Consider the following 25,671-nt stretch of genomic DNA (forward strand, 5'->3'; position numbering starts at 1 on the left):
CAGAAGTCATTATGGTTAGTAACATTCATATTAACAGGAGCATATCCAAGGAAGAAAGATCCCAAGAGGCTCAATATCACGTCATAAAAGAATAGAAGAAGAATTGAAAATGGGAGAAGCTGGGGAAAACAAGGCTGTGGAGCACATGGCAGCTGTCTTCTAATATTTCTGACACAGAGATTTGACTATGTGATTGACTGTACGGTAGTTCTTAAATATCAGCTGTCCTGTCCTCGGAAGGACCATGCCTTCCCATCCTGTGATAATCACCTGGGCCCTATGACTTGCTTTGACCAAGGAAATGTGAGAGAACATAGTGATTGCCACAATTAAGCTTTAATAACCATGTGTGGTTCCTCTATTCATTTTTTCCTTGGCCACAAAACCAAGATAGAAGCTAGTTCTTCAGTGTGTGTCCTGAAATAAAGAAGATCAAAGAGCAGAGCTTCTACCCACCTGGAGTTGATACATACCTGAGCAAAAAAAAAAAAAAAAAAAAAAAAAAAGTTTGTTGTAAATCACTGAAATTTAGTGGTCATTTGTCTCTGCACATAAATTAACCAGGTTAAGACATTTTCTTTGTAACCTTACAAGGTATGATTAATACCAATGGGTAGAAGATGAAACACTTTCCTTCAATATTAAAAAAAAAAATACTTTCAATAAAAGTCATCTAAAAACAGAGAGGTCTACCTTGGCCAGTAGTGAATTACCTAAAAATTAAAATATTCAAACAAAGTTGAAAAATTGTTGTGATATTGTTCAGGGCTGTGACACACAGTCTTCCAAAAGTCAATAGTTGTTGGTATTTGGGGAGAAATGGGTTCTGGAGTCAAACAGATGTCTTTGTTCCCGACATATCAGAAAGTTTAATATACTAATATTTCCTATGCCTCTACAAAAAGATATGCCATATGTAGTTGTTTTCCAAATTTATTTGATCAGAGAGTTCTCCCCACTGCTACTTTTCACCACCCTCAAAAGAACGTCTTCTGATGGGACAAATTTAACAACAGCAACTACAAAACCACACATTTAGAAAATGTTGGCTCAACAGCTTCATGATTGTAATTGGATTTGAGCCAGATAGAAATTGACTCTTGTTACAAAACTAAGGGTTCCATGAGTTAGTCACAATTTGAGCTCTCAAGGAAGATACCAAAGATTTGCTTGCAGTATAGGAATGCTGGTTAAAATGCAAAACTTTACATTCAGATTGATTCTATCTGAATCAGACTCCACTGCTTATTGGTTATTTTGCCTTGAGAAAATTCATCTAACCCTTCTTGCTCAGGGCTTATATTCTAAGAACTTTCATCTTATTCACTCTGGTAAGTTTATAGTCCTATCAGTAAATATCACGTTTACTTGATCTCTTTATTTTCTACTTCTACAAATCCTACTAGTGAAACAATGGATTTTCTTATCCTACCCACTAGATTTCCTTATGGTTCCTTTGTATGTTTCATGTCTGATTCTCTGTGTGACATTCTTCAAACTGACCTTCAAATTCATGTATTACCTCTTCAGCTGTGTCTAGTCTGACAGCCAATTGATCCATTGGATATGGAATTTCAGGAACAATTTTTAATATCTAGTCATTTAACTTCCCAATCTTTCAAAGTAATCTGGCCTTTTAAAAATATCTAATTGTCCTCTACAGTTTACTTGTTTAATAATTTTTAAAAGTTATTATTTTATCATCCCTTTTGGAGTGTTCTATTGTCCCAACTTCTTGGGAGCATTGGTTCACCTAATGATTGTGATCTTTAACGCTCCCTGTGGTGAGTCACTTCCTCATATGTTTTGTACATTTTTATTGTTAATACATATTTAGTAGGAGCTAATTTTTCTGCCTTGTGGGACATTCATGCATTTTGGGGAGTAAATTTGTGTTTTTGAGCACTTTGTTTTGGCTCCAAAGGTACCATAAAGCACAAATTGTTTTTTATATTAATTTGTTAGGTTGAGATTACTGAACTATTCACACTGTGTAGTTCAGTTTCCAAACCCAATTGCAATGAAGGGTTAGAGTTTTTATTTCCCACAGAATCCTGGACGGAGAGAGGCTTTTTTGTTTTTGTTTTTGTTTTTGTAAATTTCCAAGGTTGGCAGTTAGAGTTTTTCTAAGTCTACTTTCTTTAAAATTGTTTATTTTTCTTTTCTAAAACTGGTTTTATTATTATTATTATTATTATTAAGACAAAGTCACACCCTGTTCCCCAGGCTGGAGTGCAGTGGCTCAATCATAGCTCACTGCAGTCTCAAACTCCCAGGCTCAAGTGATCCCCCTGACTCCGCTGTCCGAGTAGCTGAGACTACAGGTGTGTACCACCATGCCTGGTTAATTTTTTAAATTTTTTGTAGAAAAGGGGTCTCACTATGTTGCTTAAGCTGGTCTCGAACTCCTGAGCTCAAGTGATCCTTCCACCTCAGCCTCCCAAAGTGCTGGGATTATAGGCATGAGCCACCACACCGAGCTTCTAATTCTATGTTCACCAAGAATTCAGGCTTGGTTTTTTTGTTGTTGTTTTATGTTTGTTTTGTTTTTTACAGTTCCAGCTTTCTGCAGCCTACGTTCCAACTTTCCTCCTATCACAGACTTCAGACAATATCTCCTATGTCTACATGAGATTGAAATCTAGGCCCATAAACATTTGGGCATTTTTCTGAGTCCAATACTATTCCCTACCCTTCAGTGGCCCCACTGTAAGATTTTATATTTAACACTTGAGCTTTTGATTCCTTCTTTGTTTCTGGTATTTGCTGATTTTCTTTACTTGAAAACAAAGCTATATGTATGCATTTTTTGTCTTTTAAATTATGACATTTTATCCACCATTTCTATTTGTATGTTGTATGTAGTTTGCAGGAAGAGTTCTGGGTTATTTCAGACTGCCAAGTAACCACCACTAGAACAATGTTTGTACACAATATATGTTTATATATATGTATATCTCTATATATGTGTGTGTATATACAAGTATATATTATATATGTGTTTATATGTATGTGTTTGTGCATATATATGTATATATATGTATGTATATATGTATATCTGTCTTATCCTCTATAAAATTGATATAATAGCTTCTACTTCAGTGGTCAATGTGGAGATAATGGATCTTATGCATTCAACATAAGGGCAAGTATATATTAAGTGGTCAATAAATGTTGGACATTGTTTTTATTGAAATAATATATATAAGCATTTAGAACAGTAATTATAAATATGTTGAAGATCCTAGAAAGGGACAAAATGGGTCTTTCCCTTCAGATAACAATTCTGGACTTTTTACATAAGGACAGTGACCTCCTGGAAAAAGTCATTCAAGGAGCTTAACATGCCCATTTGTCCTGGGCAACAAGGCTCCAGAGTTTCACATCAGAGGGAAGTAGAACAAAGTTCACTTCATGACCTCTTGTGAGGCCCATGGGCTTAGAGCTCTCCTAAGGCAGACAACCAAGGCCTTTCCTTGACCTGTGTCTCAGGATCTCACTTTTTTTTTTTTTCTTCTTTGAAATGGAGTTTCGCTCTTTTTGCCCAGGCTGGAGTACAATGGCATGATCTTGACTCACTGCAACCTCCACCTTCTGGGTTCAAGTGATTCTCCTGCCTCAGCTTCCCAAGTAACTGGAATTACAGGCACACGCCACCACACCCGGCTAATTTTGTATTTTTAGTAGAGATGGGGTTTCACCATGTTGGCCAGGCTGCTCTCGAACTCCTGACCTCAGGTGATCTGCCCACCTCAACCTCCCAAAGTGCTGGGATTACAGGTGTGAGCCACCATCCCTGGCCAGGATCTCACTCATTTTATGAGGATATGGAAACTTTAGGGTCCAGTGCCCTGTTGGCTCCTCCCACCCACACCACAGAGGACTTGACCAGCTTCTTTGGAAAAGGAATGTACGTAGTAATGATGATTGGGGTAACAAGAATAGCTCACATTCATTCAGTCTTTCCTATGTGTCAAGCTGTGTTCTAACCCCTTTCCACATGTTATCTCGTTCACTCCTCATAAGGAATCTGAGTTAGGGACCATTATTACCATGCCTGTTTACAGTTAAGAAAGCTAAATATAGTGTTGAAGTATTAGAAATGGTGATAAATGAAAGAATTGGTTTAGCCTTTGTAGCTTAATAATGTCTGCAACGTTGGTGGTGTGCAATGAAGAGAAATAGAAATCAATAATGTCAAGGGGCAACGACTAACCCCAAAGTTGTGTGTTAGTCCAGGCAGCATAGCGGAGGAAAAGAAAAGTGAATTAACCTTAACTGAGCACTTTCTGTGAATAAAACATGTTGCATACAAGCTGTCCACTTATAATGCATTATTTAATTTAATTTCCTTAACAATTCGATGAGGTAGGGTTTGCCATACCCTTTTATAGGTGGGTGAGTTACGAGCACATATAGGTAACTTGCCCCTGATTACCATCTAGTGGATAGTACCCACGTGGGCATCCTGAGTCAAGTCTATAAAACCTGTCCTCCCTCCAGCCCCAAGACCTTTAAGCCTGTGAAGGGGTGGGGCATGCACTGAAATCTGTAAACTCAGGGAGGAACTTAAATGTCCAAGAAAAGAATATGTGATACTCTCAGTTGTCTATCAGAAAAGGGGAGACTTCAAGAATTTGGTACTTAATAACTCTGTTAGTGATAATCAAATATAGGAAAATGATGGTGGCTGGAGGAGTAAAAGAAAGCTAAGGCAGATAGTGAGGAACTGATATTTTCTATTATAGGCTCTGGAGTGGTAAAGGTGAGTGAGCTTTCCTTTCTATGAGTATAAAAGCTAAACCCTCACCTGGGGAGTTGGATGCTCTGTTTCCCAAAATCCCATTTCCTGTGTGGTTCTGGTTTAGAGTTAACTAAGAAGGGGACTTGCTGGTTGGAAGGAAAGCAGAGTTCCAACTCTCAGAAGGTAGCTGTGGTTATAGAAGGTCATGAACGGGCACAGAGAAGGCCATTAGGCACCATTTGTTCATAATCCACTGCATCCAGCTCAACTTCCTACCTTCTGACCACAACTCAGACACTTGGCTGCAACTCCATAGGTAGCACTTACACAAATTCTACTGCTACCCAGAGACAGTAGCTCCCAGAGACCCATCATGAGCACCCCTTCAGGGTTTTACTTTAGGCATCTGACATGCTTGTGAATTTGGGTGTTCCTACCAGCTCTAACCTGTCCACCTTGCTGGAGTTTTAGTGACTGTTGCTCTCATTCTTCAACTCCCTGCTTCCATACATCCACTTCCTAGTGCCTCCCACATGTGTGTGAGGAACAACACCTATACTAAATCCCTTATTTCCTAATACTTGCAGTGGCTCTACTTCCCAACCAAACCCTGGGAGGAATACCTGGCCCTCTAAGTCCCACACAAGCAGGACTCAACCTGCCTCTCCAGCCTCACTCTGAGCCATTTTCCCCTTGCTTACAATATTCCACACTCCCCGGAACATGCCAAGTTCTTTGCCAATTTAGTCATTCATGCTGATGTTCTCTTTTTCTGAACATTCTTTGGGATTGTTCCTGGAGAGCAAAAAAATGGCAGGATGAATAAAAGGGTTTAATGCTTCACTTCATCCTTCAGATTTCAGCCTAACTGCCCCATCCTCATGGAGGTCTTTCTTAACCACCCTGTCTAAAAAAGTGTCTCCTATTTCCTATCAAAACAATATTTCTCTCCTACACTGAAGTCCATCTATACATCATTCTATTTATGTGTGCCATAAATAGAATGATGAGATTCATGTAGACATGTGTTGTTCAGCCTTGTGCTACTGAATAGCACAGCATCTGACATAGATTAGGTTTCTCAGTAAATGTTCATTGAGTAAATGAATAAATGAGTAGACCCAGGCCACTGAACAAGCCTCTAGAGTCATGTCTTATTGCTCTTGTCTTGATTGTGAGGATGGAGGTGATACTGATGATGGAACAGTTGGGTAGAATTGGCTCAGAATGCTCCTCTCTGTTCTACTTTGGAGGTTTTGTAGGCTCAGCTGTTAAAACAGAAAAAAGTTTTAATATAAAGGTCAAGGATTTAAGAGGAAGAAGCTGAATCACTCTGGATGATAGAGGCAAGATGAATTTGAAGGACCTAGTAACATCTGTTAGGGGTGAGAAAGGATCCAGGGAGACTGGGTGTCACTGGAGGAAATTGGAGAGGGAAAAAAATCCCAGAGATTCTGTGAAGGAGATGGGAATTAGAAAAGAGAAATGTCTAACAGGGGATATATATTTCTTCTTAATTTTGCTGAGGGTTGTGCTATGTAAATTTTTTTCCATTTTGTAATTGTCAATTAATCCACATTGCTCACTAATGCTTTGGTACAAGTGGATTCTTTAGGGGCAATGGAACAGCTGTTGAAGTCTGCAGCCAGGTGGGTAATGAGATAAACTCAGAGACAGCACATGTGGGCAGTGGATTTGAAGGATGACAAATGGCTTATACTCCATAATGCTATGTACTAGGGAGAAGTTTGGAGAAATCTCACACTGAGACACAGAGACTTCTACTCTAACTTATACCAAAGAAAGCCAAGTTTTGAAGGTTTCCTAATGTTTCCCCAGTCTAAGCATCTTAATTGCTTTGTATCTCCAAATCAGAAGTAGCCTAGGATGTGACAGTAAGCAGATCCCAAAGGCAGGAGTAAGAACCAAGAACTCCTTTTCCTTACCACAGTTATGGGTGCCCACAACTTCTTGATATTCCCCAAAATACTAATATTTCAGGGAAAGTAAAAAATTAAGCTTTGAAAATAATATGTATTCTTAGAATCCAGTTGCCATGTAAAAGGCTTAGTCTAGATTCCTGGCCGATGAAAGAACATCTGGAGAGAAAGATATTTGGTAGAGATGAAGCAAGGCTTTCAACTGCATGTGAGTGAGGCCACCTTAGATCCTGTAACCCAGTAGAGCTGACTGAGCTGATACCATGTGAAACACAAAAGAACCATCCCTGCTGAGCCCAGCCTGAACTCCTGACCCATGGAAGAAGCATGAGCAAAAACAAGTTGCTGTTTTAAGCAACTAAAACAAACAAACAAAATTACATAATAATACAACAAATATTGTAAGGCCATGCATGCTTTTTTCCCTAAGCATCTTTTGCTGTTCTGAGTTCCTTCACATGAACTTGTTGTGCCATCATTTGCCTCTTGCTCTTTGATAGGAGAGCTCTGAAAAGCTTACTGAAAATTGAGCATTCTGTTCAACTGGGGCGCAGTTAATCAAGAGTTCATAGGTTCCTCCTAATAATGAGCTTGAGGAAATTGAAATAACAAAAGACCAGCTCCAGAGAGTTGACCTAGATTATGGAATCAGCTTCTGGTTAGGGTCCCTCTTCTCTTTCCTCCAGAGGATAATTAGCTCTCAAACTTGTGAAGTGTCCTTCACACAAGGTTACCATGCAAGAACATTCCTCAAGACACCACAGAGGAGGTGGTCTCCAAGGAAGCCCAATGAAAAACATGTTTGGTTGTAAAAGCAGTCAGGATTTAGTCATTAAGATGCCTGCCAGCACCTATGACTTTGTCTTTCTAATGGATTTTTTATCAGGAAGATTGCCCACAGCATCAAGGACTTCAGGTTATGAATGGCTTTCAGGTGCAAATACTTTGAAATGATGGCTCATGCACATTCTGGGTAGAAATTTTAAATCATTATTTAAACTATTTACACATTTGAAGGCAACCTGTAGAGGTGGTACTAATGTAGTGAGAAGAAGTTAGACTGGCCAAAATTCTTTGACGTAAAAAAACCTGCTTTTCATAGAATTAAAAAGCATGTTTACTGCAGAAAGAATTTTTGACATTATTGATTCAAAAATGCCCAGGCGATCTCTGGTAGGTTTTCAAACACAATGTTGAGAAGGGTTCTGAGGCAGTGTCTGTGCTTAGTGGATGAGAATGCTTTGACCCAATGACAATGACCATCTTCACTACAAGAGCACAAATGTTGGAATCTATTCTATGCATCTACCATATTCGATCTTGTACCAATCCTTTAATTTTACAAGTGGGGAAACTGAAGCCTAGTGTGTGGGAAAGACTTGCCGAATGTCACTTGGAGAATTAGTGGGAGGGCCAGGTCTTGCCTAAAGAATCCTCCTTGATTTGTTTTGCACTATTTTTCCCATTCATGTTTGGCATGGGGTTCAGATTTGGGACCTTGCAGATGCCCATTACTCTGAGATTGATTTCCTTGGCTTTGATTTGCAGCATGTTTTAAGGACCTGGGTTCAGATTGCTCAAGTCCTGGAACTCAGAGAAGACAGCCTATTCTGTCTCCAATCTTGGGTAACATCTTTCTTTGTCAGAACTTCTCTCAGGTTTTTGAAAAGCGAATTCTCTATCTGAGACTTTTTTCCTTCACCTTCAGACTTAATTAATTTTGGAGCCAATCTTTATAATTTCCAGATGAGTACAAGTGCATACGTGCCTATGGTCAGATTCATCTGTACATGAATTTAATATGTCACCTATAGGATTCAAACAGGCTCAAAGACTTAGAAATATTGCAGGTAGAACTGCTTTATTTCAAGTGCTCTGTTTCTTTTCCTTCGAAAGATGGGCTCAACTACTGATTGTCCCACATGGAGGGATCAGACTGAAAAAGTAAGTGTCTGATTTGTTAGTATCTGATTTCTCAGGGACTCCAGGCAGTGTTTGGAGAAGGAAATGTTCTTACCGTTTTCCTAGTCTAACCTCTAAACAACCAAGCAGATCCAATTGACATTCTACCTCTGGGCTGTTGACTCACACTCAACCTTTGGGGACCTGCTTCTCATTACAGATGGAAATACTCTTTCTGAGTAGAGAACACCCTCAAGCTCTGACCCCACAACCTTCCTTGGGAAAAGATAATCTCTCCTTTCTCTAAACTCCTCCAGCTTGCCTGGTCTCAGACTCATTTAAACTCTTGCAACATAATGTTTTTCAGTTCTAATGCACACATTAGAGATAGATAGATGGATAGATAGATAGATAGATAGATAGATAGATAGATAGATAGATAAAGAGAGAAGAGTGTGTAGGGGTGTAGCTCTATACAGAGCATTGGAGCTATAAACTTCATGGAGTAAAGTATCCTCAGTCATTCTCTCCTTCATTACTCTTATTTGAAGCATTTGTAGCACTGTTTTTTGTAGGCATTGTGACAGAGACTCTTAAGACAGTGCCTGCTACAGAGAGTGAATAATACACAGCAGCAGGTCTACACCAAGTAAAGCCAGCAAAGTTCCTCTGGGTAGGGACAGAGAAACATATGCTTACTTTCCTCGTTGCTACATATGGGAGGAATCTTAGCATCAACATCTAGATTGACTCAAGACAGCTCTGTTAACAAGAAACTGAGGCACAGGTGTTCTGTTACCTGCCCCACATCACACACATGTGATAAACCCAGGACCAGATCCAGTTTGTCTGACTCTCTGCTAGAGAGCTCATTCTACCCGTCCACCATCTTGACCCCTTCTTAGGACTGGAATTTCATTACTGTGCACTGAGAAGTGAACCACAGTTGATCATTTAAAATGAATAATTAATCATTAAGATCATACAACAGAAGGGTTGATGTTAATGTAGAATTAATAACTGTATTAGTGATTAAGAGTATGAGTTAAATATTTATGGTGATGAAAAATGATTATAGTAATGAGTGGATGATTGATATCAGCAGACAGAACTGCATTCCCTGAAGTGTCCCATCAGACCTTTCACAGTAAAGGGATTCTGTGGTCAAATACATTTGGGAAATAGTCTAAGTCCCCCTTGGGAATTCACAACAGTCATGAACTTATTAAAGGCTGTGAGAAATTCTGCAGCAAACAACCTATCTTTTCTATATTTTTATATAGATAATCCCCTCCCAAACCATCTTGGGGTGTATCACTTGTCAAAATTCAGTGAATGTGTTTGTAAAACAAACTTTGTAATAAATAATAGACAACAAGTTGTGAGCCCATACTAAATATACATGCCAAAATAATCCAGGGCTTTCAGGGACTCCATAGCTGTGGGTTTAAAACTACGTTGTTGAGGTCCTAAAAAGAACATCACTGAGGGAGAGGGGAAGAGTGAGCAGCCTGGGCTGTTAGCCCTTTCATCTGCGTCATCCACAAAGGTGCAGCTTTTCTCTGCTTCGGACATTCATCTATGTCTTCAGCAAATGTTTACTAAACGTCCGCCATGTGCCAGCCCTGTTCAAGGCACGTAGGATAAATCAGCTTTATGTAGATGGGGGAAGAGAAGCAATAGAAAATAAACAGGATAAATAAGAAAATTGCATTGTATGTTCACAGATGACAAGTGCTGCAAAAAAGGAGAGAAAAAGAAACATAATAAGGGGGACTAGGAGGGTCAGGGGAGGTGCAGAGAGGCTGCCATGTAAGTAGGGATTGAGGAAATCTTATTAGAAGGTGATGCCTGCACAGAGGATTGGAGGAGGTGAGAGAATTAGCCCTACTCACATCTGAGAGAAGAGCTTCCTTGGCGGACAGAGCAGCCAGTGCAAAGGCCATAAGGCAAGGCAGAGTACTGAGGAGAGATGTATCAGAGAGGCCAAAGGAGCCAGCTTTCAGGGTAAGAGCATGTTTATATTTTGATGGGAGATCGAGAGCATCGAAAAAGAATGAGGATGTAGAAGATAACAGGGATGGATTATTTATTGCAACAGGAGATGTGTCTGTCAGAATCTAACCAGCAAAACAGAAATTATTTATTTTTCATAGAGGGAATTTAATGTGGGCATTTAATTACACAGCTGATGGAAGAATTGAGGAAAACGGGACTGCGATGAACAACAGCAGAAGCCACTCCCAACCCCAGGCTGGAGGGATGAAGGGGACAGGCAGTGCAATGGGGCATGGGCTGGGATTGCCTTGCAAAATCAGACTCACAGAGGGTCTTTCTGGAAACAGCTTGAACCAGAAGAGCAGCAGCTTCTGCCAGAGACCCCCACCTTGAGGCTCCTCTCTCCCTCTAGCCTTTCAGTCTCCTTCCAGTGGCTCCCACTGGCCAAACTCTGCCTGGTGATACAATACCTGCAGGGGTAAGCCCTTCTCCTATGGTGCATAATGGTTATTCCAGTTATCTCTGGCTGTGTAACAAACTACCCCACAATCCTGTGGCTTAAAACCTGTTGCCAGTGAGGCTGTGGATAAAAGGGAATGCTCACACACTGCTGGTGGAATGCAAATTAGTTCAGCCACTGTGGAAAGTAGCCTGTGATATCTCAAAGAACTTAAAACAGAACTGCCATTTGACACAGCAATCCCATTGTTGGGGATATACTACCAAAATAAAAATCATTCTAATATAAAGATATATGCACACATGTGTTCATCTCAGCACTGTTCACAATAGCAAAGACATGGAATCAACATAGATGCCCATCAGTGGTGGACTGAATAAAGAAAATGTGGTCCACATACACTGTAGGATACTATACAGCCATTAAAAAGATGAGATCATGGTCTTTGGAGCAATGTAGTTGGAGCTGGAAGCCATTATTCTAAGTGAACTAATGCAAGAACAGAAAAGCAAACACTGTATGTTTTCACTTAAAGTGGGAGCTAAACATTAAGTACAGATGGACACACAAAAGGAAACAATAAACACCAGGGCCTATTTGAAGGTAAAGGGGAGGATGAAGGTGAGGATCAAAAAGGGGAGGATGAAGGTGAGGATCAAAAAGGGGAGGATGAAGGTGAGGATCAAAAAACTACCTACCGGGTATTATCCTTATTACTTGGGTGATGAAATAATATGTACCACAAATCCCCATGATGTGCGGTTTATCTATAGAACCAACCTGCCCATGTACCCCTGAAACTAAACGTTAAAGAAAAAACTTTAAAAACAAAAACAAACAAACAAACAAAAAACCTGCTGTATCTGCTCATTATTCTACTACAAGGGTAGGGCTTAATTGCCACTGCTTGTTGGTGCCCCAGCAGGCCTCAGCTAGGATGGCTCACAGGGCCCCCTGGAGGAGCCACCTCTGAGGCAGCTCACTCCTGTGGTTGGTGGATTGCTGCTGAATGTTGGCTGGGAGCTCAGCTAACACTGTTGGCCTGGGGCCCTTGGTTCTCCTCCTCACTGGGTTCCTGGACTTTCCTCCATGAGGCCCCTCCCAGTGGCTAGCTTGGATTTTCTCACAGCATGGAGGTCTCAGGGTAGATAGACTTCTCACAGGGCAGTTGGATTCCAGCATTGTGAAGACAGAAATGCCAGGTCTTCTTAAGGCTCATTTCTATAATTTGCATGGTATATCATCCACTGTGGTCTACTGGCTAAAGCGAGTCAAGAGCCAGCCCAGATTCAGAGGGAGAGTATGATTCACTAGGAAGCCACCAAAGTAACATTTACCACACAAGGGAGGGGCAAGGAAGGAATTTCATGTCAAACAGTTTTAGGGCCGGGACAATCTATTCATTTCACTCCTTTACATTCATTTCTATCTGCTTGCAGCCATGAGATGATAACTTTGTTCTCTCATGTTAGGCGGAAGCATGATCTGTTATTAAAAAGAGAATATTCTCCCCTTCTCCCTAGCAAGGGGAGACACAAATTTCCATTGTCACCACATCCTTCTCAAGACCAGGATCTCCCCCAGGTCTAGATCAGACTCTTTCTGGTCTGGGACCTAGGAACTAAGTTGTAAAGTTAGGCAACAACCATTGTCTTCAACAAAATAGTAGGCGAATTAAAAAGAAAAGCATACCCATTGCTTGTTATACACCTAACAAAGATATGCACAGCTACTCAGGTCTCCGTTTCTATAACTAGTCATGAGGTTATGGTTGATACTTGTAATTTCTTCTTTCAGCTCAACCATTCTTGCCCTCAGTCAGCATTTTGGTTTTATTTGTTCTGGTCTTTCGTTTTCTGGGAGTAGGGGATGATGTCAGAGTCTTCAGCAAGCCTTCCTTTATTGGGTTGCTATAGTTTTGCATTGATGTTTACTGTTAGACATGAAAGTTCTAAGAGATGCCCCAGTGAATACCCTGGTAAAAGACATAACCCTCCCCTCTCCAATTTTGTACCAAACACCCAATGTCCCCTTGGTAATCAGGATCAACAAGGGCCTCACGATATCCATCCAGTATAGTGAGCCCCTTCTTGGCCTGTTGGCTTAGTGGAAAGAGGAGACCCAACTAACCTGGAGTACTGTCAGCTTCCAGGTTAAACTAACCAGTGTTGTGTCCCCTGGGAGAAGTGTCCTCTCCTGGGAATAAAGACTTTTAGACCAGCAGAGACCAAGGTTGAGGGGACATGACAAAAAGACCCTGTAAGTAGGTCATATAATTACTAGTGAGAGGGCCCATTCCCACCTCCATCCCATGATTCTTAGACTGATGTTTTCTGTATAGTCAAAATAGGATCAATTATTGGTCACTGGATGGAAGCAAATACCTCATCTCTGCGAGAAAGATTAATGCCATCGATGATGACTTGAAAAAATGGGGAGGAAGGGGTAATTTATATCACATTCCTCATATGCTTACCTGATTTAAGAAGCAGGATCTTCCTCAAGAATAACTTCAGGTTATCATAAACTTAATCATATGCCTTAGTAAGACACTTTTGTGAGACCTTCAGAGGATAAACCGCACTTCTATTTCCAAGAATTGAATTATTCAGGGATTAGGCAAGAAAGGAGGTGAGTTTATATATTTGCAACAGTAGGAATGTTTAAACCACTTTTGGAAGGTATGGTTGACACACAAAACTATAGATATTTAATGTATGCAACTTGATGTGCTGTATGAAACCATGAAGCCATCACCACCACAACACCATAAACTTATCCATCACCTTCAGACGTTTCCTCCACACCTCTTTGTTTTGTTTGTTCTTCCCTTTTGTGGTAAGAACACAATATAAGATCTACCCTCTCAGCAAATTTCTAACTGTACAATACAGTGCTGTCAATCATATGATCTATATTGTGCAGTAGATCTCTAGAACTTATGTATCTAGCATGGCTGATGCAGAGAACTATTTACATAGGTGATGGGTGAGATGAGAAGATAAGCAAGTGATCAAGAAGAAGCCATTGCTACCCCCAGGCTTGCGGACTGAGGGCAGAAATGCTGGATGCCCTAGGCTAGGGTCACTCAGCAGCCATTAGAGCCACTGGGAGACACAGCAGTGTGGGCTGGAGCACAGGAAGTTCAGGAAAAAGCTGAATCCACCTGGCTTCTCGCTTACCCTGTCCTTCCACCTCTTGTTGTCCTTCTCTTTGGCTAGATGTACCAGGAAACCAGCCATGGTGGGACCCTGAAAAGCAGTCTCCAGGGATGGCCCCCTCTGTGTAGAGAACATCACAGCAGAATGGCAAAAAAAAAAAAAAAAAAAAAAAAAAAAGAATGTGAGAACTGACGGGTCCAGGAGCAGCTCAGATGGGAAGGCAGACTGGTGGGTGCAGGTGCTCATGTGTGGGTGGGTATGGTTGCAGTGACAGTTGAGGCAGCTAGGATGCAGGGTAGGAGATCCATGGAAGCTTTTTTTTTTTTTCTTTTTTCCGCTAACCTCACTGTTCTGAGTGAAGCAGGGAGCAATGCTGTCCACTGGGAACTAAGAGTGGGGTGAAAGTGCTGGGGCTTGTGGGGTAAAAAGGCGAGGCTAGTTGTCTAGGAGAGGGGAAATGAAAAGGCCAGAAGTTTAGGGCAGTTACCTAGCAGCAGTGAAAAGCCATCTGAGGTGCAAGGCTTAAGGTCATAGATTTAAATGAGACCAGTCAGTGTGGCTGTGGGTTTGTCTCCTACCAGACCCTACCGGGTGCTGGGGATGAATAGAAGGGCAGCTGAATTTTACTAGAGTTAGAGTTTTTCCAAATGAATACAATGGAGAGAGAGAGAGGGAGGGAGGGAGGGAGAGAGAGAGAAAAGAGACCTAAAATCATGCAAAAGACAATACAGTGATTGTGGAATTTCCCTGGGGAAAGGAGGGAGGAGAGGACATTAATGGGGTAGGGAATGGCTTTAAGCACAAGAGTTCCTACTGCCAAAGCACCGCTGCAGCTGGGGCACAGGTGAGAATGAGCTGGACGGTGGTCAGAGGCCGGAAGACACAACATTAAGAACATGGGGGAGCGAAATTCTATGGTATGACCGGGGGTGCGAGAGGCTGAGGTCAGGTATAGGACAAGATCAGAGGAACAGCATTGGGAGGAGAGGCTTTGGGGCTCAAAGGCAGTTTCCAAAACCACCTCTGTTAGATGTCTTTTGTTTCTGTCCCCCATTTCAGTCACTACACCCTGGGTTTTGCTTGTTGGAATGAGCCTAACTGTGCTCTCAGGGCACAGGGCTCGGGTGGAGCTGATGCTAGACTCAGGCAACAGAAGATTTGGGCCACGTTGCATGCCTGGCTTTCCCCCAGCCTCTCTGAACCCTCCGCTTCCTCAGGGCCTTTCATGTTCAAGCTGAGTCCTGCTCAGGTCCTTCGAGGCACTCAGCACTTCTCACAAGGTGCCCTCCTGCACCCCCATCCTCTAGGAAGGCAGCACCCCATTGGAGCTTCTCCTGGGAGCAAGTAGCCATCCACAGGCAGGTCCACAGGTGGGACCACAGGCAGCTTCTGGCCCTGTGCATGGTGAAGGGAGGGTACACATCTTGAAGGGGCCCTGCTGAGGCTGGATGGTGCCTGTGATATCAACAAGACCTGGGCTTTCCTTGATGGATGTCAAGGAATAGGAAAGAAAAAGGTAACATGAAAATTTCTAGACCTTAGGTTTCCACAAAGACATGGTTCTTGAATTCTGTAGTTATTGGATATTGGGTTTCTATTGCAATGCAAGCACATCTAGTGTCTCCTCTCACCTTGCTTTTAAAGTCAGCAATACTTTACAGGATCTTTTTCTGGTGATAAAGGAGCAGTTTTGTAAAAAACAAAAATCAGGTGTCTTCCGCATAGCAGGTACTGTTCTGTACACTGTGACCCTGAATGAGGCCAACTTCTGCCCTGCTCTCAGGACTTTTAAACTCAGATGTGGGTAGGAGGGGATGAGAATGAAATACAATAAACAAGTATGCAAATAAATATACAAGAAAAGTTTAGTAAGTGCTATGAATACAATTAGACAGCAATAGATTAGAGACGGCTAAGTCTGGGCCTGGTGTTACCACCCAGGCTGAGAAAGCCTCTCTAAACACCCCATCTGAGACCTAAAGAGAAGAAAAAGCCAGGTGAAGACTGAGGGGAACTGCATTGCAGGCAAAAGGAGCAACAAAGTCAAAAACCCCCAGAAGGCAATAAACATGGCACGTCCCAGGAAGAGAAAGCCAGGCAAGTGACTGTTGCGGAGTGAGCAAGTGATGAGTTGAGCTCTGGAGGAAGTTGGCCAGGCCATGCAAGACCTTGTCAGACAAAGTGAGGGTTTATGCTTCATTTGGTCAGCAGCAGAGTTTAGGGCTAACCAGGGGTGCAGGAAGAGGCATGAGGGTACTCAGGCTCATTTCCTTGGGTCTTCCAGATTCTGAGTCTCATTTCGTTACTTTCCGTCTTGCTAAGTAACACCAGAGAATGAATCAGCTTCTCCACCAATTAATTACTGCACTTTGAGTTTTGAATCTCCAAGAGGTGAGCTCAGGGCTCAGGGGGCTGTGGGGACAAACCAGCATTCCACTGCATTTCCCTGCACAGGGGATGTGCATGGTAAAGTGGTCTGTTGGCAAGTACTTCCATAAAAATAATAAAAATCTCCAACTCTATTTTTACAAACCTGTGCAGTTCACAAAATATTTTATCATTAATTCCTGCACCTGACCTTTATGTGATCCCTCTGAGTGGGGTGAACATGCATTTTATTCCTCTTTGACCTTGAATAAGTCATGGGTGTTCTCTGGGCTTCCATTCCATCAACTGTAATTTGAAAATTATAGCCCAGTTGCAAAATTATCTGTATAGTATCTGGTATACAGAAGGAACAAAACAAATATTTGTTGACTCAAAAAACTCTTAAAATTGAAGTATTCTCTGAATCCTAACCTTGGTATCACTAGTGTGTGATGATAGTACATGTTTATTAATTCTGACATTTCGTTTTTTCAATAATAAAAAATATAAATGGATTACGTGTTTGCCGTTTCCTCCAATTTTCTAAGTCAAACTTCATAATTTGGACAGAATTTGAAGGAGATTTGCAATTCCAAGAAGCAGGGTAACATTTGCAATACGTGAAACTAATTGCCTTTGGTTTGCTTTGCCTTTTCTTGCTCTGAAAACTGGCCTCTGTTTAGCAGATCTTTGCTTACATCAAAATTGCTTGCATTTTCCTGGGGCTGGGTGACCAAACCTCTCTAGAGCTTTGAAATGACAAGCTGACAAGCTCCCCTGGGACTTCCACCCAGAATGTACTGCCCAGAATTTGACATGACCATGACTCTGAGCAGGTAGATTGTGTGTTACTTCAGTGTTGTTTGTTAGCAGCTCAGCAGGCCCAGCACCGGAGAAATCAGTGCTTCCCTGGGATCTCACAGAGTCCCCTCAGCCTACAGAGCCCAGGGACCCCGAGCCTGCAAACATGAACCCATGCCCTCATCCACTACAACCGACTGGACTCCACATCAATTATATTCTACACGTAAAAGGATTTTACATCCCTTCTGTCCCTCCCAGCTCCAGGACTTTGCCTCATAACTAAAGAGGAGCATCCCAAGAGCCCCTGATTTCCTAATTTCTCCTTACCCCTCACCATCACCCAACTAAGTTATCCTTTTATTGCCATCAAAGGGATTTTTCAAAAACATAAATTGGCTGCTCTTGGCTCCTGCCTACCCTCAAGATAGAGTTTACCCTCTGTCATGATGGGCCCCTGTCCACCCCTCCAACCTTCTCTTTTCCCAGTTCTGGTGCTCTCTAAAGTAGATATTGTGGTCTGTTTGTCTAGTTGTCTTTCTCCCTTCTTCTGAAAAATATCCAAATTCTTTTCAGAGGACCACTCTCCTCCACTCTCAGTCACTGTGATTTAGGTGATACCAACTCCATCTGTGCCTTCAGAGCAGTCACATGACCCAGTCCTGGCCAATTGAAATAGTGCATCCCTCTGGCTGCAGAGATTGGTTCAGAAATGTCAAAGTGCACAAACAAGAGCCAATTAGATATAATTCTACAAACTCTGCCAGTGAAATTGAGTCTTGTCTTGAACTTGAGAAAATAGGAAATGAGTACAGCTGGAGGCCACAACATGGAGAGACAGTGCTTGAGAGTGAGGCCAGCAGGAAAGAAAGGAGAGCCACAGACTGAGAGAGGCAGATTCTTGCAGCTTTGCTTGTGAACCTGGACCCAACTTATCCCCATGCTTGTCAACTACATGGGCCAAAACATTACTTCCCTTTGCTCTCAGTGCCGTTGGAGCTGGGTTTCTCTCACTGGCACCAGAATGAGTCATAACTCTCTTCTTATGCTTCAGTGCTACTGAGTTCTGGCAACCCCCTGTGGGCTTTGTGCTCATCCATGCCTTTGTCATGCCCATTTCCTGCACAAATAAAGCCTTACAGAGCTTATTCTCAGGTGCCTCTCAAGCATCACCTATGTAAGTTCAGTAGGCATATTATATGGATTGGTTAAAGTTATGAATGCACGAGCAAATGATCTTGTGAGTGAGTGATATTTTCAGAATGTAGGACTGCCTTAGCAGCCCTCTACCTCAGGAGAGATGGCTTGATTGTCTTGCCCAACTATCACTCAGGGTGTGTGTTAATAGAAGTAATATCTCACTATTGAGTGGAAGTTTTCTGTTATCCTGGAACTGGGCACTAGAACTCAATGCTGAGGCAGGGAGTGGGGAGACAGACAGACAGACAGAGAGAGAGAGAGAGAGAGAGAGAGAGAGAGAGAGAGAGAGAGAGAGAGAACAGTCTATCTATAGAAAACCAAAAATAATGGCAAGGTCAATGAGGAGACAATGCCTCCAACAATTATTGAGACACAGCTGAGCTGGCTGTGCTGCATCCCCTGTCCTCCCATCCCCTCTCCAGCCGATAGAAGTAGAAGACTAGCACATCAGGAGAATTTTCCCAGGGAAACATGGTTGGAATTCAGTGTACATAGCAAGAGGTGAGTCTCTGAGTCCCAAAGCCAGAAGAAAGCAACTCCATGAGAATCTCTCATAGGAGTTACAGGTGACTGTAAGAGGGGTGACCCAGTCCTGGCCAATCAAAATAGTGCATGCTAGGCTAGGCATCACATTCCAAGGATGGATCTCAGCTTTTGTAGGGACCTGCTGATTTGCTTAGGCAAGTAGGGGATTAGTTTGCTGAGGTACCAAATGACTCCTACATCTCAGCAGCTCCCAACAATAGATAATTTCTAGCTTGCACTACAGTTGGCTGCTGGTTGGCAGTGGCTTTGATCTAATGCACATCAACAGTAGCTCTACTTCACATGGCTCCTCCTACCAGAAGCTTGCAGATGCAGCTCCCCACTCCTTACATGCAATTCCTCATGAGAGGGAAGCAGAGAGAGTTGTTGAAAATACATCTCTGAAGCTCCTTTTTGGAAGAACAGAGGCCAGTGGAAGCCAAGCAAGGGGCTTGGCAGCACTGGTTAGAGGCTGTCTTAGTCAGCTCAGGCTGCCGTAACAAAATACCACAGACTAGGTGGTTTCAACAGCAGACACTTCTTTTCTCACAGCTCTGAAGGCTGGAATGCCCAAGACCAGAGTTCAGCGGCATTCAGTTCCAAGTGCAGGCTCTCTTCCTGGATTGTAGATGGCTGTTTTCTTATTGTGTCCTCACATAGCTTTTTCTTAGCATGTGTATGTGTGTGGGGGGAGAGAGAGACCAGACAGAGATAGAGACAGAGAGAGCACTTTGGTCTCTCTTCCTTTTTTATAAGAACGCTAATCCTATCATCCTCTGAAGACTCCACCCCCACAAACCATCTCCGTGGGGGTTAGGGCTTCAAGGAGTACACCAAAAATTGGCCCATTACACAGGTGTTTTCCTCTCCTCCATCCCTTTTCTATGAGGGGACAAAGAAGAGAAAAGAGAAGAGGAATAAAAGCGTACACCTTCCAGCCTCCCCACATCAAGGCCTCAAGGTACACATAAGCTTGGAGCTGCAGGTCAGGGAAGAAGCAAGGGTAGCATTTGGAAGGAGACTGTCAGCTTCAATTGGACTAGCCAGCCTGGACTTCACTCCTGATGTGGCAGGAGAGTGATGGAATCTTCCTAGGATGCCACCAAGGGACAAGATGGGGAAATTAAGCAAAGCACAAGTCTAGGCAGTGACTGGAGAAAAATAAGTCTGTTTTAGTTATTTGTCTAGGTTAGAATATTCATCAGACTGAAAATGATAATGACATCACCTTCACGTGCTTCACCGCTCATGAAGTATGTCCACATGTATGGTCTACCCTGAGCTGCATGTGTATACAATGTGTTAGGCAGTTTATTTCTCTTTATTGCTGAGAATGACTGCATTGCTTATGAACTTATGCATATGGTGCAGAAACTATGCACCATAGTTTGTTTACTCATTCACTAGTTGAAGTACATTTGACTTATTTTTAGTTTTTGGTAATTATGGATAAAACTGCCATAAATATTTGTGTACAGCTTTTCTGTAAACACACGTCTTTCTTTTTCTTGGGTAAATAGGAGTAGGATTGCTGGGTCATATTGTAAGTGAAGTTTAATTTATAAAAAATTGCCACTGTTTTCCAAAATGCTTATTATTTTGCATCCCACAAGCAAGGCATACAATTTTCAGTTGCTTTGTATCCTTGCTAGTCCTTGATATTATCATTTTGAGCCATTCCAATAGGTGTGTATACTATCAATTTCATTTCCATACACAAAATATCTGTGCAAAGTTTATTTATAAGGGCAGCAATTTTAAGAACAGAGAAAAGAAGGAAAAAGTAGAATTTCATTTGGCAATAATTTAGAGGAAAATCAGAAATAAAGCTTTTTCCCTCTGAACAAATGGAAAAACACTTTAGTAATTGCCTAATAAAGACTTATTATGCCTATATATTTTGTAGTATGCTTGGGTCAGACAGAGGTTTACAGATTGGATGATTACTTAAATCTATTTAAGAAACTTTTTTTCCTGACCCTTATGGAGATACCAAAATAAGTAGATATTTGGTGTTTTCCCTGAAGAGTTCCCAGTGAAATGGAGAAGGCAGTCATTCCTACAAATGTTGCTACCCGGCATGTCAACAGCCAGGACACAGGTGTGTAACAAGGTTCTTAAGTTTTCCCGGATGAGTAAGAAAATGTTTCACAGAAGAGCTAGAACTTGAGACGAGACTTGATGAATAAACAGAAATTTTTCTGAAGGACAAGAAATAGATGGGTGCTATAGGCAGAAGAAATAGCACACACAGGCATCAGGAGATGAGAGAGGCTAGAATTCTTGGGTGGTTCAGACAGTTCAGGCTTTCTGGAGCCTGAAGTTCGAAGATAGCAAACGTAGAAGGTGAGAAAGGGAAGGAAATCAGAAACAAGTGACAAACATCCTTTAATCACATGCTGCATCGCTTGGACTTTAATGTGAAGTTGAAGAGAACCACAGGAAGGGGCGTGGTACAGCCAGATATTCATTCCTCTTAGAAAGGTCATTCCAGCATTACAGTGGAATGTTGGTTGGAGATGAGAAAGAGTAGATGTTAAAAGACCACCTATCAATCTATTGTAACTGTATAGGTGGGAGAGGATGGGGGGCTGGCATGAGGCTGGCATTAGGACCAGAAGGAGAAGCATGGATTCAAGAGAACTTTGGGAAATAGAATTACCCCAACCTTGATGAGTAATTCAGTGTGGAGTGCAAAGGAGAGGGAGGATTTCAAGACTTAGGACTTGACTTAGCTCTAAAGAGGGGTGTAATCTTGTTGCCTCACATATGCTGAGTAGGACATGGATGTGAAGCAGACAGGTGGGCTGCTCAGACAGTTGCATATGGAAATTTCTAGGTCAGGAAAGAAGTCTGGTGAAAGACACATGTTGAGAAGTTATCGATAAGAAGGGGGCAGTTGTAGCCACGACATGGAAGAGATCAATGGGGAGGCCTGTGGGTCAAGCAGATCAGAGTTGGGCATAGATTTCTGGAGAGGCACATTTATGGGGCAGGCTGAGCCTGGGCAGACAATGTACCAATGACTGGAAGGATCTTTGCAGACTTGCAGGTTGAGCCATATTCACTCTCAGCCTTTAGCTTCATGGCTAAATTGTCATCTCTGTGGCCTGTTATTCTCCAGCTAACATGACCTGGCAGGTGGAAATAATAGTAACAAGAATATAAATACTGATGACGGAGACACTGGGTGGAGCTGCACAACTTATTTAGTAGAGTTTTAGGGTGAGTTGTCTAGTCTTTCTGGGTCCTAGTTTTTGCATGCGCCACAGAGCGGGTAATTACACCTACCTTGCAGAGTGATTTCGAGCACTGAATAAGACAGACCTTGTGGGTTGCATTACTCCATTTTCATAGTGCTAGAAAGAACTGCCCAAGATTAGGTAATTTATAAAGGAAAGAGGTTTAATTGACTTACAGTTCAGCACGTCTGGGGAGGCCTCAGGAAGCTTGCAATTATGGCAGAAGGTGAAGGGGAAGTAAGGCACCTTCTTCACAAGGTGGCAGGAAGGAAAAGTGCCAAGTGAAGGGGGAAGAGCCCCTTATAAAACCACCAGATCTTGTGAGAACTCACTATCACAGGGAACAGCATGGGGGAAACTGCCCCCATGATTCAATTATCTCTACCTGGTCTTGACACATGGGGACTATGGGGATTACAATTCAAGATGAGATTTGACTGGGAACACAAAGCCTAACCATATCATGGGGAAAAACACAGAAACTGTGCTAAGTAAATAATTATCCTTTGGTCTTTTTCCCCACTAGCAGCACCAGCCAGAATAAACAGAGGAAGCCCAGATTCTTTTCAGGGAACCCACCTCATCAGATTAAAATAATGAATAATGAATAATGAAGACAGGGCAGAAGGGACCAGGGAAGCAGGAAGGAAAGGATGCAAGAAGAAAGGACACAGGGTCTGGCAATTTTCATTGCATGGATCTAATTTAACCAGTCTGTCAATTTCTTTAATTACCCTCAACGCTCCCCCATGTCAATGTATAATGAAGAGGGCTTTGCTGTGGGCTGGAAGGACCAGAATTCAAGTCTCAATCCTGCACTAGTAAGGGTAATGTGCGGCCCTTAAGCAAGTGATTACACTTTCTGACCTCAAGTTTCCATACTTACATCCTTGGATGTCTCTTCCCTCTTAGGTTTCTGTGCAAATTGAATGAGGTAATAGATGTTCAAGTGCTTTGCAAAGACAGATAAAAACGTAAGGGGCTAATTATAATTTATATTACAATCACCATTACCATTTTGGACTTTGATTCCAATTCCTTCTTCCTTTGTCTTCTGGGATGCTCCCTGCTTTGCCCAGAAAAACTCATTCATTAGGCACCGAGGATAATTCCCCTACGGCCAAAAGATGTGCAGCTTCCAGATCAGCTAAATTAGAAACGTTTAAATTTTTCATCTATTCCCTTGTCTGCTCTTTGGTCAATAGCTTATTCTGACAACTTCATTACCTCCTAATTACTCTAAGTTCCTTTGCTCATCTTCTGTGTGTGATAAAAAACCTGCCCAAGAAAGAAATTTGACATGCCAAGTCACTTGACTCATGACTGACAACCAAACCATTCACTTGAAGGGGATTTTCTTTTTCTTCATCCAGAATATATTTGCAAAAGCACTTCTGGCGCCTTGCTTGAAGATTGCCAGGCACGTCTCCTTTTCTGCACACTTTACCTTCCACTGCCAGATGTGAGCAATAAGATGTATCTTCTCGCTCAGAAGAGCTGATTTATCCTTTGCCTGTAAATCTTTGAGCAGCCATTCAAGAAGCTATATCAGATGTGCCTTAATCTTTGTATTACTCATTTCTTAAAGGAATTTTAATCTATTGGGCTTTAATTATATGTCCTTAGAAGGTGCCAGCCTTTCCTTAGGAAGACGCTTTATTCTTACAGTTTAATCATCACTTTCACTCTCATTTTCTCAAGAGGCTGAACATAGAAAATTGGAGGGAGAGAGAGTTTAGAGGTCACCCAGCCTGCAATGGTGCCGAGCCTGACAGTTCATGCCCATCCCAGGGCTTCCTGTTCAAAACACAGATTTGTAGTTGATTCTAAGCCAAGCCTGGAACTCTGGCAAGTGTGTGTTTATAAAGCCACACAGAAGATCCTAATGAAGAGCCAGCTGAGGAACCATGTACCCAGTGCATGGATTTCCACGCTAAGATGGCTTTAGGGCAAAAGGAAACAGCAGAGAATTTGGAATTTCAGGGACGTGAGCTCAACGACTCCAACCTCTTCATGTCAATTGAACATCTTGGGCCAAGTTCCTTATCCTTTGTGGCCTTAATTTCTTAACATCATGATATAGAGAAGATTTTTGAGGCTTAATATGAAAAAACATATATAAGGCATCTAGCATAGGACCAGCCACCTGGTAGGTATATGTTCTCTTTAACTTCCCCAGGATCCCTATTATTTTCAGTATTATACAGTCTAATAAAAATTGTTCTTTTATTCTTACTAATGCTTCCTTGGTTACGCTAATGCAGTCCCTAATGGAATCCTCACAGCATGAGTACGAAGGTAAGTACTATTATTATCTCCAATTTACAGATGAAAAAATATATATAGTTAAATTACAGGAAGTGCCACAACTCAAGTGGTAGTAGTGTTGGAATTTGAACCTGGAGGGCCCGACTCTAAAGTCCAGTCCTTCAAACATTCCCATCTAACATTTCAGGCTTTTATTCAATTGTTTCTATACTTTCAGGACCCGGCTGGATGAGGCAGGCAAGGAACTGAGTACCACATTTAAGGAGGCCTTCACTCTCAGTTGCAGGATGGGCACTTGCAGGATGCTGGAAGTGAGGTCCCCCTTAAATTTTGTGTCCTAGGAGCCCTGATCAGGCCCTGGTGGAATCCACTGGGCAAGAGGAAATAGCTGGGGAAATCTTTGAGACACACCAGCTGTCTTTCTTCTGAAGAGCGTGCATAGTGGGGTACTAAAGGTCCTGAAGGGGCTGAGGGAAAATCAAACCCCTAAGAGTTCTAAGGAACATCCAGGTTTTGGCCTCCACTTCCCAACCCCCCAGGATGAAGCAAACTGGGAGGAGGAGGTAGTCAGGGCTGCTACTGAATGAATTAACTCACCTTTCCTCTCTCCATCCTCCCCTACCGCAACACACACACACACACACACACACACACACACACACATATGCTGGACCAAGATCTAACTCTTTTATTTGCTTGGAAATAATGGCCCTTCCCCAACTTATGCTGACTGATTCTCAAAACTAGGGAGAGGATAGAAGGGAAACTGAGGCAAGATAGAACTTCGGCTAGGGACACATTGGTTTAGTTGTGCACAGAAGACAGTGATGAGGGTGAGAGTCAGGACTTGTATTCGTTTATTCATTTTTTGATACACAGTCTCACTCTGTCACCCAGGTTGGAGTGCAATGGTGTGATCTCAGCTCTCTGTAACCTCTGCCTCCCAGGTTCAAGCAAATCTCCTGCCTCAGCCTCCCAAGTACCAGGAATTGCAGGTGAACGCCACCATGCCCAGCTAATTTTTGTATTTTGAGTACAAAATACCTCAAACTCCCGACGTCAA

At 42.2% G+C, this 25,671-nt stretch overlaps 1 long non-coding RNA gene across 2 annotated transcripts in view; it reads left to right on the forward strand.

Annotated features, from left to right (window-relative positions):
- LOC105488245 (uncharacterized) overlaps nucleotides 1-25,671 on the forward strand; it is a 108,334-nt gene that overhangs the window by 44,626 nt on the left and 38,037 nt on the right. For both annotated transcript variants that reach the window (XR_011606713.1, XR_003019523.2), the window contains exon 2: nucleotides 24,605-24,638. This is a non-coding gene — a long non-coding RNA (uncharacterized lncRNA). The remainder of the gene's footprint in view (nucleotides 1-24,604; nucleotides 24,639-25,671) is intronic.

Source organism: Macaca nemestrina, chromosome 8, assembly GCF_043159975.1.
Source record: "Macaca nemestrina isolate mMacNem1 chromosome 8, mMacNem.hap1, whole genome shotgun sequence".
Taxonomy (NCBI): Eukaryota; Metazoa; Chordata; class Mammalia; order Primates; family Cercopithecidae; genus Macaca; species Macaca nemestrina.